General features: G+C 37.6%; 1 long non-coding RNA gene across 4 annotated transcripts in view; it reads left to right on the top strand.

Moving 5' to 3' along the window:
* Positions 1–10,878, top strand: part of LOC127529615 (uncharacterized) — a 487,131-nt gene extending 476,253 nt beyond the window's left edge. For 2 of the 4 annotated variants that reach the window (XR_007936242.1, XR_007936241.1), the window contains 2 exons: positions 413–525; positions 9,559–10,878. This is a non-coding gene — a long non-coding RNA (uncharacterized LOC127529615). Of the gene's footprint in view, positions 1–412; positions 526–6,970; positions 7,193–9,558 lie in introns of those variants that run through there. The other 2 variants (XR_007936244.1, XR_007936243.1) reach the window with 2 other exon arrangements.
* The last annotated feature ends 4,995 nt before the right edge of the window (positions 10,879–15,873 follow it).

Raw genomic sequence — 15,873 nt, 5'->3', positions numbered from 1 at the left:
AGAACCAATCCCGGGCAGGGTGCCAACCCACCGCAGACACTAGAAGATGTTCACTATAAAATGTACCATGCAATATTGTCAGGCTACGTTTTTAGTTCCCATCATTGACTTACTGTGTGATTCCAAGCATATCACTTAATCTATGGCTATTATACTTATAAAGATCATAATTTGAGGTATCTCAGTATTTGGGTTTTCTTGACTTAGAGAGCAGCTCAAAGCCTCTTGATTTTTTAAAGCAGTTACACTCTTTTTGGATGCTGGCGGTCTCACTAGCAGCAAAGAACCTCGTGGTGATGTTTTCATGGTTTTACAGATATTTCTGTATTTTAGTGTTGTTTTTGAGTTGTGTGTATTATTTTTACATATTTTCTGTTTCTGTTTATGTCTATTTGTCCTGTGTGTTTTGTAGGTGGTTCCCCAAGAGGTGGGGCAACATTACTGTCAATGGACTCCTCTCAGCCCTATAAAGGCTAAAGAAACGAGCAGTTCTTTGCAGTTCATTAGATGTGCTTGGTGGTTTTGGTGAGTTATTGGGATTTATTGTGATTTTTGTGAAGTTTTCCTGGATTTAAACCTTTATGCTCTGTTTTTGACCATTGTTTCTGGATGTGTGTTTTTGGGACTTGTTTGCCACTCGATTAGCTGCTTAAGGCAACTCCTGCTGTGTCTATTGTGCTTCTTGGAACTTTTATTAAGAAGAACATTTTTGTGTAATAAACGTTTTATTTATAAAAAAATCTTCTGGATTTTTTGTCTAAAAGACCAAGATTGACTAATCCTTTCACTTGTTGGGGCTTTTTGCTACAATTTGTCAGGATTTTATGCTAAGGTTCTCCCAAATTCGTGGCAGATGCTCACTGTACAATGTAGTATATGAAATCATAAGGCTATATTTTGAGTCCCCACCACCAAATCACTGTGCAATCCTGAGGTAATCACCTATCCAAAGATCTAGTTATGCCATATTTACAAGTTACCTTGAAATGATGTTCACTATTAGGTAGGGTCTATGTAAAATTATATGGGTTCTTTTTCTGTCTACTACCACTGTATAACTTAATAACTTATAAGCTAATCATTTGACATTTCAAAGCACCACTCATACTATATCTATAAATCACCTTGAAGTGCTGTTCACTGTGAAAGGTGCTATATAAGATTATAATGCTACATTTTCATTTTCCATCACAGACTCACTTTGTGGTCCTGTGCTAATCATTTATCCTACTAAGATATCAGTTATACAGTTTTTGTAAAGTATCAAAGAATGGTGCTTACTGTAATAGGTGCTATATACTTTCAGTTTTCACCAGCAACTTACTCTGTGAACAAAAGTCACTTAAACTGCCCATGCCCACATTATAAAACTGGAAAGCACCCTTTAATAATCTTCACTGTAGAAAGATGCTCTTTAATAATAAGCTGAAAGCTTTTTTTGCCATGAACAATTATTCTTTCATTAACCTGAAAAGTGGAGAATATAGTCATTAGTCATACCTTTTTTTAATTTCAAGACCTGAATGGAAATTTTGAAGTTAAAATGTTTGCAAAGGGTTTAAGCAGGGTCCGTGCCAGAGAGGTGGTATTGTGTCCTGGGCTGAGCATAAGAGAACTAACATGAAAGAGTAACCAGGGTCCTGAATACACATCAAGGTAACACTTGTTTATCTTATGCCAGAACAGGGTGTTTTTACGGTAAATTGCAAAAAGAGAAAACCAATGCTGAAACAAGAATTGCATGACTCCTTTATGTTTTCCCCAGAAGAGTCCAATATTGAAGAGTTATGTTACAAACAGTAGACCCCACATCTTAAAGGGCATGTACTGATACATGAAGGACTTTTGGAGCAATCCATACCCCCTCTGTGTAGCCACTCCTTGTGCAACAACAGTTCCTTCTAAGGGGTCTGCATGTGGGACCCGGGGGTGATGGCAGTGTGGCATAGTGGCAAAGGAATTGATTAGACTGTACACCACAAGTTTTTCATTCGTTTGTCACTCTTTGAATAATTGAATGAGTCACTTAACCTGCTCTGACCTTTTATTGTTAAAAGAAAAAATAAAGAAAAAAAAAAAATTATCACTCTGTGCTAGTAAAGTCCCCTGTGATGTTCTTCACTATAGGAAATTATTTAGATGGGAAATAAAGTTTATTGTTACTAGAAGAGCTTGTTTTGGATTTTTGCTGCAAGCCTTGGAAATCCCATTGCCTCCACCCCTTCTCCCACATCCACTTTCTGTTCAACATTTAAAAACTGACTTAAAACATACAAACAGCCGTGCTTTTCTATAAAAAAAATGTCCGTCAGCTGGCTGCTCTGTTATCTCCAAGGTGAGAGACAAGCTCTGAGAGAGCACCGCCACACTGTTTTAATGAGCTGTCTGGTTTCCTAGTAGGTACCCTGCAGGGGGTCCCTTTATAAAAAGATGTTGGGGGGAGGAAGGGTTCAATGGTAAATGGGTAGCATACGGTTACACAATAATTGTAAACTACAATGACTGCTCCCCCTGCCTTGCCCCAGGGTTCCAATATGCCTGCTCCTACTGATAAACCGAGCACACAGACCACTGCACTAGAAGGATGCTGAGGTGGGGAGCCATAACTGAGGGCCATTTCTCTTATTTGTTTGTTTGTTTGTTTGTTTGTGTATGTATGTATTTATTTATTTTAATTAGAAGCAAATAACATTCCATACAATCAAGTCAAACTTAACATAGCAATGCAAAATTCAACCCCCACCCAACATTTCTCATATTTATTAAATAAATATCGAACCAAATAAGAAGCTTCTGGAAAGTGATCCGTTATAGTTAGAGCTCTGTAGTTTTATTCTGCACAAAACAAATATTAGAGTATAATATTGGCCGTGGGTCTTTTAAACATGGTTTTAAAGGCAGAAGACTTATTTACAGTCAGTCATTTTGTAAGATACAATTGACAGTTCTAATAAAGTAAGGTATATAAATATTTTGACTGTATTTTCTTTGCTTTGAGTGCTCTTCTAAACAGGTACTCAGCCTATTTTTGGAAGCTGATCTTACTGGCAGCACATAATAAGTGATTGTGGCTGCAGAGTGTCAGTCTCTGTAATATGATTGATTAACCCTTGTTTGGCCAGAAGGCAGTGATCCAGACTGAGCATATATATATCAAATTGGAAAAACGTGTTACTTTGTTAAAACCTGAAGTACTTTCATTTTCAGCATAGTGTAAATAGTTATGAATATAGAAATGTGTGCATCGACTTGGAAACAGTTAAGTAGCCAGATTAGTTATCCCTTACACCCTACCCCACCCCCTTCATTAAACTGAATTCGTTATAGAGGCAGGCATTTTGTCCCTTTGAAGCCCCCCAATGCAATATACAGTAATTCAGGTTATACTAACAGAACACTGGCTGTAGTACACATTCCTAAGGTTAGGTGGCACTTCAGCCACATTCATTTTCTGAGATGACATAGTATTCTCAAATCCACTTATTCCAATTTGAGGCAAAAATGTTTGGGAACTATCACAGCAGCACTTTTCCCAAGGCAGGAAAGAGCCCTGGACGTGGCACCATTTCACCCACGCACGCATATACTGACACTCACAAGGGGCCAATTAAGAGTGACCATTTAACTTTTCCTAACTTCATGTCTTTGGAGATATGGGAGAAAAAGTGGAGCACACAGAGGAAACCCACACAGGCACAAGTAGGATACACAAAATCCACACTGACATTGGATTAATGAAGAAGCTGTGGTAACCACAGTGCTATCATGCCAATGATTTTCTGAGATACACATTTTTATTCATTAATTCATTCATACAGTATCTTAACTTGCATATTCCATTGCAAGTGTATGAAGGATACTCTTATTTTGAAATAGTTGTCATGTTATATAAAGTGGATGCCACACTGGTAGTGCTGCTGTCTGGGGCGTCACATCACAGGTGCTTCGTGCATGGAGCATGTATGTTCTCCCCTTTTCTGTGTGGGTTTCCTCCCACAGTCCAAAAGTTAGGTGAATTGCCATTGCTAAATCGGCTCTAGTGTGTGTTTGTGTGTTCATCTTATAATAGACTGTTGACTGTCCACGGATTGTTCCTGCTTTGCATCCAATGCTGCTGGGATGGATTCCAGCTTCCCTATGACCTATGACCCCACGTAGGATAAGCAGCTTAGAAAATAGATGGATGGATGAATATAAAGCCTCTCATCCTGTGCATTTATATGTAAGGTAAACAATTACAACAGAAAGGTAAATCTTAATTTTAGTTTAATTCATGAGTAGGTACAAAAACATTTCCTGGGATTCATGATTAGTTATTCATTTGCTGTGTAATACATGACTTTATGTACTCACATATTTAATACCTTTCTGTTTTATTCCAGTGTCAATACACTTTCAACTAGATCTCACACTAAAAGATACCATATAATGTAAAAATTGTAACAAAGAGATCAAAAGAGGTTTAGGGCACCATGGTGTACCCCGTTTAATTCATTGAAATGAAAATAATCAAAAAGTCAAAGACAACACAAGCATTTCTTCACAGATGGGAGTCAATAAGGGTCTGGCTCAAGATGGTGACGTATCTGGATTTATATGGCCCGGGCAGGAAGGGGTAGGTTCAGGATGCTGGAAGAAAAAAGTGATGTCAGAGGTGGTAAGGCTGACAGTCTTCTGTTCTGCAAAGGGAGAAAAAGAAAGGGCATTAAGCAACAGCGCCAACACCTGGTTTGGAGTGTAATTACCATCACCAATGTTTCGCCTTTAACCTGTCTCCCATGCACACGCATGTGACAAAGTTCATTGCTGCCTTGTATTTAATGTATAAACTAGACATTAAGCCCGTTACAATAACGGGCGCTAGAACAGTAGTCCATAAACATTAGTAGGAACAGCCTATATTAAATGGAAAGGAACCTTTTACCCCATTAAATTTTTTCTGTAAAATGCCTGTAATTTTCTCTGACAGTAATACTGGCTTTGATGTCCGTAATATGTGTTTAATTTTCTGTCACAACAGTGGGAAATCAGCAGATTCTTCCCAGCAACTGATGTAATGTGCGCGAAAATAAATCTACTTTTACTTTACACTTTACCGGGCCAAGCTTTCTTAATCGCAAATCTGACATCCTCAGAGTGAATACTTCCACAACAATGGGGAAGCTGGTCTCCGCGTCTCAGTACCTGATTGGATTTTTCGTGTTTTCTGTTTTAGGTCTTACCTCATGTACCGAAATCCGATTGGATCTGCCACGTGATATTTTATAGGTCCCGCCCTCTCTGTCTTGTGTGACGTGTCAGGCGCCTTTGAAGCAGCGCACCGTGCCCCGCGCATGCGCACTTCACCAGAAGACACACACACACGGACACTGGACGCACACAGAGGTTTTATTAAAGAGGATATGTGGGAATCTTTTTAGGATTATACATTTTAATGCCTTGAAATTAAACTTGTTTGGTGCAAACTCATTTATTCCAGTGTCTACGCATTTTTACCAGGAACTTTTGTCAGTGGCATTATGCAAAATGAAACCTAATTGATACATTAACTTTTGCAATTGTGTTTATGTGGTTTAAGTTGGAGTTCTCCCTGAAGTGTGACATATTGCTGATATGTTCATGTAATCTCTCTATGCAGTGCCCTGTGATTGTGTTTCTCTTGTCCATATGCCTCTGAGGTGATTGTTTTTTTGAGAAGTGCTGTTCAAAATTAAACTTGGTTTTTGCTTTGAACTTTTCGTGTCTATTTTTGCATTTTCATCTAGTAATCCTCCGAAAGGCTTTTCACTACATGAAAGAGGTGAAAGGTTTCATCAGCATGAAATTGTAAAAGGAAACAATAGGTAAAGGTTATTGGCACTCTGAAAAAAATGAAGAAAAGAAGGGTAGAGGTGCAGTGTTTCATCTATTTAACTTTGACTGGATTGGATATATCCAGTTAGGTGATGAAGGTTGCACAACAGAATCTTAGTCTCTCCACCCTTTGTCACAACTCACTCCATTTTCCTATGCAGTCCAACTTGGGAGTTTAAGGAAAGCCATAGGAGACAAGGACAAGAAACTCCAGATGCCTCAAAGCATGCATTTCTCCCATTTCCAGGAAAGGAGGAAACACTGCTTGGTGTTGTTTGGGACAGAACTATTTTCATGGTTAATTTTAAATAGTTGATCTTGTTGTATGAAAGTAGACCAACTCTGAAAACTGGATACAGATCCATCTGTACGAAGCGGGTGTCTTTAGAATCTGCTTATTGAATTAAATGAAACCTATGTCTCAGGGATGGAGACCATACTGAAAACATACTGGTTGTTATTGAATAACCCGACCCTACATCTTATTTTCGAATTTTAGCTTGTGTGAAAACAACTTTTTTCTCTCTCTTAAATAGAGCTTGATTGCTGCAGCCCTGTTTATTCATATTTCCATACATTTTCAAAAATAAAATGAAAGGTGATGCTTTACTAGCTAGTAGCTTGTGTGATGGTGCTATGCACAGTAATGTAAGCCATGATTTGTGTGTTTTCTTTATATTGTGTCTGTGAAAATCCAGATAGTGGGAGTATAAAATATAAAACATGAATAAATGTATCTTTCTATTTTTTTGCATGCATATTCAATCTCACCTAGTGACACACTGGGAAAAAAACACATAAAGTAAAAAAAAATGTTTTACCATTTTTTTGTGCATCTGTTTTTTTTAATGACTATTTTTTCTGTAAAGCACTAAGTACAATACTACTTGATTTGTTTCTACCTTAGTTGATATATATTCCTTTGTCGTTTAAATATTATTCTTTGGTACATTCATTTAGCTGTAAAAGTCTCTATTGGACAAAAACAGTAAATGTGTTGTCTTTCTTGTGAATAACTGCAGCACATCATATGCATTATATATTAGAATTAGCTGCCCCCAACATGATATACAGATATCTGTCTTATATTATTTCTCTTGTCTTATTTACCCTGCAGGGTGTATAGAACAGGCAAATATAGAAGAACAAAGAAAACCCTTCTGTCCGCAATTCGCCTTGCTAAGCATGATTTGGCAGTGTTCCTTACTCTCTGGGGAAGTGGCATGACTGCTTACCCCAAACACCAATATCAGCAGAAATCTCTGTCCTCCAGCAGGCTGAGGCGTGACGAGCCACTCAACACCCATGGGCACTTTAAGTGTAGTTAAACCAGTCATGGTAATTCTCTTACTAGTGTTCAAGCGATGACCTTTGTTTTATGGAGCTAATGTTCAGCTCTGCACTCTCTACCCTTCGCTACCACTTTTATATACAGTCAGGGAAACCCTCTTTTTTAGTTAAAAAAAAATACAATAAAATAATAGTAGAAATAACATGGATTCCTCTTCATTATCCACTGTATGTAATATAATAAGCACAGATGCTCACACTTACCAGAAGCCACCTTCTTTTGTTCTGTGGCTCATTTTTATTTATGCCACAACAGTGGAAACTCTGCAGAACTGCATTTTGTTATCTCGTAATTTTCAACTGGTATGGTGTTTTGTCTAAATGGAATTAACAAGGTGAAATAAGAACAATAAAATCATTCAAAATGGAAAGCCAGCACACATAACACATAAGAGTACAACTGTATGTCATTGGGGCGTCATGATAAAGTGAGATACTGAAATGCACACCCAAGTCAATGAACAAAGGTTTTGACCCAGTGTGAAGTGATGTGACTTTAGGTGAGGTGCCAAGGCTCTGTTTGGAAAAAATGAAGAAGCAGGAGAGCAAGAACAATTAGGGAGGATGGGGGTAGGGTGCTGTTGCAGGGAAGTAGCCAACTCCTGGCAGCAGACATAGCCCAGGATATATTGTTAAGCTAATTTAATTTTCATCCTTGAAGAATTATTATTTTTTGTATGTATTAATTATCCACATTTGACCTAATTGTATTACCCTGTGACATCAACTTATGATATAAAAATACTTAGGCATTAATATTATATGGGGACCATCCACTGAAAGTGCTGGTCCCCTCTGATATTTTGGTTAACTAATGTGCCAAATATATATTTGTATGTGTGTTGTAGTTTACCATGAGGCAATTCATATTTTTCTGACCTTCTGTGGTAATGGGGCACAATCTCTCCATCTTGCAATTTGTGCTTCACGCAGCTTCTGTAAGGAAGGTGATGCTAGTCCTCTAGCTGGTAATTCATACTTAGCACTAGGTCTCAAGAAGAGTTAACATCTAGCTCTCCTCACAGCGATTTAACATTTACAGAAACTCCGTAGGAGCAGAGGCAGTAATTCTGCACCTGACAGTTAATTCTTTGCCTCTGAACAGATATTTCACCCTTTCATTGTACTCTGTGTTTACAAATTCAGCATAAACCATGTCTATTATGCAACTGTGGTAAAAGGCACTAGCCTTATTGGTTCTGCTGCCTCATAACTGGGTTTAAATCATGATGTGGACCATATCTTTATGGAATTTGTGTAGCAGGACTCAAATGAAATAAACTTGCTGTAGAAAACAGCCTTGCAGTGAGAAGCCTAGTTAATAATTCATGCTAAAATTAGGTATCCTTTGGCTCGACTGTCTAGAACAGTTTCTTTCCTGTTTGAGAATACTTTTACTTGATTCTACATGTTTTTATTTTCTGGGTTTTCATTTTTTTTCCTTCTACAACCTGAAGACATGTGTTGGGTTAATTGTTTAGGTATGAGTGACTTGTGTTCCATCTAGGGGTTGCTCCCGCTCCCGATTTTGATACCTGGGTACAGAAAATTGATATATGCAGGGACCTGTGTGTTCAAAGAAAGACGTGTTAGGCTTGAAAAGGACTGGGGTCCCAGTGGGAAAGCCCAGCTTAATGGCAATCAGAAAAGAAGGCAAAAGAAAATAGCACACAAGGGTGCAAAAACAGAAAATGGTCTTTAGGTTGACGAGATTACTCTTTGGTGAAGGCCAATTACGGACTGAATGCTAACTTCATGTTGCACCTCAGATTATATGCTGGCGGCCTGGAAGTGGGGGGTTACTGAGTGAAAGCAGAACTCGGTCACTGGAAACATTTGATCGAAAAGAAAAGGCAATAAATTAAAGTGCCCTCTCTCTGTTGAGGGTGGTATTGCTGGAATTCCAGGAGCCCCCTACAGACATGTGTATGACATATGATACATTTTTATGGTTTTCTATAGCAGCTGGTCTCTATTTAATTTATATCTATTATTGAGTATATCCAGAAAATATTAATGTACTCACAAATGTACAATGCTTTATGGCTTTGTTGCAGTGTAGCCTCAGCTTTCCTGGTGTCCTCAAGTCACATGTCTCTCTGTGGGTGTCCCTTCATCTCCTGCATCACCTTTGTTACATTGTTTTAAAGATTCACAGCAGTAAATGACCTTGAAGTTGATCTGGCTGTATCTCATGTTTTGTCTAGCTGGTCCTGTCTGTGTTTTTGGACCACAAGAAATAAAATGTCACATAAAACATGCAATTTTGAAGGTTTATTAGAGGTGCCTTTGAGTTTCAGAAAGGAAATGAACACTGGTTCTGTGACTGCTAAGTTTTGTTTTTCTTTTTTGCAGTTATATAGAAAGAATTCATCAATCCATTGTCTGAACCTGTTTACCCAGAGTGCCTATCCCAGAAAGCATTGGGTGAAGGGCAGGAACAGTCCCTGGACTGGGTGCCAGCTCATTGCAGGATGTAAACACATACACAAAATCAGGGGCCAATTCAACATCATCAATCCATCAAACCTGCCTGTCATTTGGACTGTGGGAGGAACCTGGATCACACAGTGGAGTATTTTTCACAAACAGGTTGGGCTGTGGTAGACCTTTGTCAGAGACTGTTGAGAGCAGAGTGAGTTTAAATGGCTGTGAGCCACTCTACCAGTATCTCAGAAGTAGAACGCATTCCCATTACCTTAGAGATTTCACGGTTACACTTCTCCTAGCCACCTGTGACACATGTTAATAAGTCGTTATATGTTCTTCAGTGTACTTGAGGGAAAGAAGAATACTCCTCAAGGAATTAAGAGTGTACTATACAGTACTCCAGTAAATATCTCAACATTAGGCTGTTTTCACCTTGATGTTTTGTTCTAGATGTATTATAGGGACACTAAATAAATTGGTAAAAAAGTGTCTTCACATTGAAGTAAATGTAACCTTTTATTGAGTGCAGGTTACTTTAGGGCCACTGATTCTCAGTAACTTGGGTAGAAGAAAATTAAAAATGATTTTTTTAACTTTGCTTTTACTTTTACTCATTAAACATTTTGCAAGCTGCTAAATTTGCTGTGCTGAAATTAAATATCTGCAAAAACAAAATTAAGTAATGTGTTACATCCAATAATCTATCCTTTACTGAACCCTCGTAATCTAGTTTAACAATGTTCGCTGAGACCAGAGCCTGTTCCAACAACATCAGATGTTAAAGTATGTAGGAGTTCTTACTAGACAGAGCTCCAGGGCATCACAGGGCACATTCACATTGCCTCAATCTGGTGCCATGGTGAACAAGAATGTCTTCATTCAGCGGCCATAAACCCAGTCCTTAGGACCCACTGTGGCTGCAGGTTTTTCTTTCAACCAACTTCTGTTTTTAATTGGACTCCTAGCCTAATTAAGTAAGTAAAGTTTACTTATATAGCACCTTTCACTGACAATCACAAAGAGCTTCACAAGTTACAAACCAGTAAGTGAGCTGTTATTTCCCAGTTTTTGTGTTGTAGAAATTACAAAACTAAGTTTGATAAATTTTTATTAAAATATACTAAGCAGTTATATGGGAATAATGTCATTTTTTTTAACTTGTTAGCAATATTTTCATTCTGTTTTTACAGGTGCTATGGATATTTAATCCATTATTTACACATTAGCATGTCTGATGCCGAAGTAGTTGCAGCCTTTCATCATTTAGTGTTGTTTGCCTGGGTGTCTGCTCCATTTGTTCTTAATTATTATTTTTAGGATACAATGAAGGGGACACATGACACAGAAAAAGGACAAAATGATAGGAAAACAACAAAAGAGAGTCAAGCATTTAAAGCTATAGCAAAAATAGAAATATCTCTAAATGTCTTACAAATGTACAAAATTATACTGTTGTGCTTTTTTGAATGCAGAAAAATAGAAGAGAAAAAAGACCACATAATAAAATAAGATCAATGATTATCACTGATTTTGAATCTGGTTGGAGTAAAAATCTAAAGTCCTATGGGATCTCCTGGACTGGATTTGGGAACTGTCTTAATATACAAATGATACTATTACTGCTATTATATTTATGCATTTCTTTGAGATGTGTGGAGGGGGAATATACTGTATATGTGTTTTAAAGGCATGAGATTAATCTGAAAACGGCCAGAGATTTCAAACACTCGTATTGGTGAGTATCTCTCTTAAAATTGAAACACGTCTTTCCCCATGATGAGCACATGTTGCCACCTAAAAGTGCTTGAGGTTTTGCAACTTATGCTTACCTTTAAAAGGGCAGCATTGTTCCACTTTTTCTTACATGGAGCCATGTACTGATGGCCAGGAGATTTTGTAACCTCATGTTAGTCCTCTTCAGCTTTTGTCTTTCTCTCTCTCTTTGTGCAGAGGACTGTGGTGCCTGGCCTGCCCTGAGCATCCTGGTGGAACATTTTCTGTTTCAACCCATGTCACAGCCTCACTTTGCCTATTGCGTTTTCATAAACCTAAGTACATATACATTACGTATTGCTTTGTAGTGGCCTTAGTTGTCTCACACTGCCACTGAGATATATGCAGGATATCCCCCCTACAAGTATGGTTGGTTATGAAGAACCATCCTAAAAGCCCCCCAAACCCCCCACCATCCTGTGTGACAATCATGTTGTCTCTTTTCTTGATCTGCTCTTGCCAGCTGGGAACTCCCCCTCCCCCATAACTAATACACTTGTAAACCCCATTACAATTTAAACTTTTTGCTTTGTCCTTGTGAGAAAAGCGCTATATAAATTATTAAGAATGACACATTATTATATCTGAAGAGAATTGCTCTGACATTTTTTTTCCAAATGCATATTGACAGTCTTTTGCAGGGTTTGTAAAAAAAAAATAAATAAGAGCTGCAGATGTCATTTTTAGTTCTCAAATTGAGGGTGTTTACTTTATAGAAAATAACTCTGTCACTAAACTAAACAAAATGTGAAAGATGAGTGTTCAGGAGCATAAGAACTGATACACACACCCTCCTCTGGACAAATCCCGGAAAGCAGTTTTCCGTCTGTGACCGTAGAAAAGCAGACAAACAGCCAGCGTTGCTCAAGGCAGCTGTTCCCAGCTGTGCAGTGCACACTGCCGGTTGTGCTGTTTCATGGAGAGCTAATCTGCAATGGCTCCCACCAGGGTGCATATCAAGTATCGTTCATGGGCAGTCTGTCATTAGCATCTAAAATGCTTCAGTAATACAGCTGGACTTGTTTTTTAGTTTTAATTTTTAAACTATTTCTAATTGAAATGCAGATTATAAGGCTGTAGCACAGATGTCAGGTGTGGCCAGCTCAGGATTACTGTGATTAACAAAAATAAAAAAAAACAAAAATTGCCATGTACTGCCGAGTTTAAGGAATGACTTTGCCGGCATTGTGTCTCCGTTTCTTTGCTTCCTGCCTCTCATAGTCCTTGTGCTGTTGCTGAAAGCTCTCATGTCGCTGATAGAATCCGCCATATACAAGATCACTTCAGTGAACCTAAAAAAGAGAGATAAAAACCGAGGCTCTATGTTTAAAAACTGGGCTCATCAGCAAAACACTTCCTCATTTTCTTAAAGAGAAAATATCTTCCTTTGCACACTTGTATTTGGCTTTGTCAGTTGAGCAAATTCTCAGTCAGTAATGTGTGCTTTTTGTAGCTAAGCCACACAGAATCCTTACACTGTGCTTGTAAAACTCCTAGAAGGCCATATTCATTTTCTGATTAATTTTAGGCAGAGAATTTCATGCCTAGCAGTGTGCATTGTATGTGTTTATTGTTTGATGACGTGTTGCTAACTGCCTGAAATTGGACCTCAGATCCTTTCTGTGCATAGATTAGATGTGTGTTTCCTCTCATGTACCGAGGTTTCTATCACAGTGTAAAGATATTTTCTGTAGATGTGCCATTCCATCTAGTGTGAATTGTAGTTTCTGCTTATATGTTTTGACCTCTCTTAATTGAAATAAGCTTGTTACTATAATGCAGTCATGAATTCAGTGTATCATATGTGACCATAAAGCTTGTAGTCTGTCTGTGTAGGTTTTTCTCTAAGTCCTGTAATTTCTGAAGCTACTCATATTAAGATATATTGCTTCCTAGTGGCTACAGATGGAATTACCTTCTAGTCTATCTAATGGCTGACCCCATCTATCAGTCACACAGGCCTAACCCTATAAAAACTTACTACCAGGTCTGACTGCATTGTTCAAAGAACAAAGAGATCTATCACAAAAGGATAGAAGAAGAGGTTTTATCATGGTAATGGAAAAAGATTAAAAACAAAAATCATTTGAATGTTCTGCAAGTTTGGAGGACAAAGCAAAAATCAAAACCAAATATTTTCCTTAGATGTCTGTTAGTTTTGTTTAAGTGCTAGCTCATCAAATGTTTAAAGTTCAGATACTGTTTATTGCAAGTGGCGGTCTTATATATCATGGAGGCTGTGATGTCATGGGCCACATGGCACATGCCCCACATGTCTGGCAATCACACATCATCGTAATGACCATACAAACACCTGCAAACACCAGAAATGAAAAATTATCGTGTCCATGAAAAAACGTACACTAAATTTTAGGGAAATGATAATTGCATAAGAATAAAAATATAATAATTAAAAAGCATTAATTATGTGTTAGAAATGTTATACATTAATAATTAATATGACAAAGCATGGAAATCTAAAAGCCGATAAAATTGCTCATATTTTTAATTAGCAGCTTGTCACTAAGTTAAGGCATGCTAATGTACCTATCCTAATTAGCCGTAGCCTTAACCCTATCAAGAAGTTTCCCACTGGACTGCTACACATCTTTTGACCTGTAGGGAGAAATCTGGAAAGTGAATAGATCAATCAATCGCTCAAGTAATGTCTCCTTTATAGTGCCTTTCACTTTACAAAGCCCAAACAAGCATGTAGTATATTTTTATGTGCTTTCATATGGCTGAGTGTTTTCACACTAAAATTTTAAAACTGTGTCGTGATGACTGATTTTTGTGTAATGCTTTCTGTGCAATAAACACAGATTGAGGAGATCGTTCCTCCCCCAAACTATGCGACTCTTTAATTCCATCCGGGGGGGTAAACGTTAACATTTAACATTATACATAGTTATTGTCTGTTTTTCACCTGCATTATTATCATTCTTTAATTTAATATTATTTATTGTATCAGTATGCTGCTGCTGAAGAATGTGAATTTCCCATTGGGATTAATAAAGTATCTATCTATCTATCTATCTATCTATCTATCTATCTATCTATCTATCTATCTATCTATCTATCTATCTATCTATCTAAACACTTTTTGTTTATATCGCTGTGATCTAACAATGCTGAAAGAAGAAGACAAAGGGCAATTCAAAAATAGTCGTTTTTTAGAGAGGGCTGCAGTTCTTAGTTCTCATCAACAGATGGAGACAAAATGCTCTTTTACATTGGGTAGAGAAGTGTTGGCTGACAGCCATCAGAGTTTGAGCCAGCAAATTCAGCAAAATAGGCAATTGGATTAAGCAGTCCGAAAAAAAGAGTCAGTTATGTTCACAAGCTGTGCAAGTGTGGGTAAGGACTTATGATTTTTGTCATCACAATGCAATTTATGATGTAAATAGTGAGATTACAGTACAATTCAGTTGTTCTTGTTAAATACAGCTTAATGTCATCAGCATTTGAATGAAACTTAATATCTGTCCTAATAGGAGAGGTGTCATAAGCTGCATTCTGAGATTTTTAAGGTAAAGAAGGCATAACTTTCTAGGTCACAGTGACAATATAAATCTATACATCTAACAAGTAAGACTAATTGGTTAAACTATGTGTCCCTCAGCCAGAGAAACCATCTGAAATCATTATAATTGTTATTACTACTATTATTTTTCAGAGAAAATTAATAATAATTATTACATACCCAGGGTGGCACAATAGTTAAAACTACTGCTTCACAGATCTAGTGTCCTGTGTTCACACGAGAGGAGACCGTTCGGTCCATCAAGCTTGTTTGTTTAGCTAATAGCTAAGCTATCCCAATTTCTCAGTATCTCATCCAGATAGTCTGCATGTTCTCCCTTGCTTGTGTGACTCAATAATAATCTGAGTGTAGTTGTTTGTGAGTGTGGACCCAGTGATTTAAAGTTGCCTTTTCCGTGACAGGCTTTTGCCTTGTTCCAAATACTCCTAGGATAGGTGCCAGACTACCTTGCGACTCTAAATTAGATTACGTCAATTTGAAAATGTAAATTAACAAATTTGTAACAGCAGATGTAATCACTAAACGTACAAATCCTTCTACAGGTTTTCATTCATTTATCTAGTTTAGCATTATTTATAAATTGGGATTTGTCAGAATGTAGATGTTGGAACTCAGCTTCTCTTTTGGCTTCAGTGGTAGTGCTGCCTGATGTTTAGCAGTTGCTTAGTGAAAAGTGCTATCTACATAAAGATTGTATGGTGAAAAATGAAAGTGAATGGGAAGAAAAGTAATAAAAGCAGAGGAATGGGATGAATGACGGTAAGTGACATTGGGACACTTAAACGTCTCTGATGCCATCTGTAAATACATATAGACATTCTGCTGATTACTTCCATTTTACTGTACTGGATCTAGCAGTTTCACATCCACTTCCTTGCTCCAAAGTTGCAGTTACAGGATATGAAAAAGAGAATTACATTAGA

This window comes from Erpetoichthys calabaricus, chromosome 11 (genome assembly GCF_900747795.2).
Source record: "Erpetoichthys calabaricus chromosome 11, fErpCal1.3, whole genome shotgun sequence".
Classification (NCBI taxonomy): domain Eukaryota; kingdom Metazoa; phylum Chordata; class Cladistia; order Polypteriformes; family Polypteridae; genus Erpetoichthys; species Erpetoichthys calabaricus.
Note: the sequence above shows the minus strand (reverse complement) of the source record. Positions and strands in the feature narration are given on the sequence as shown.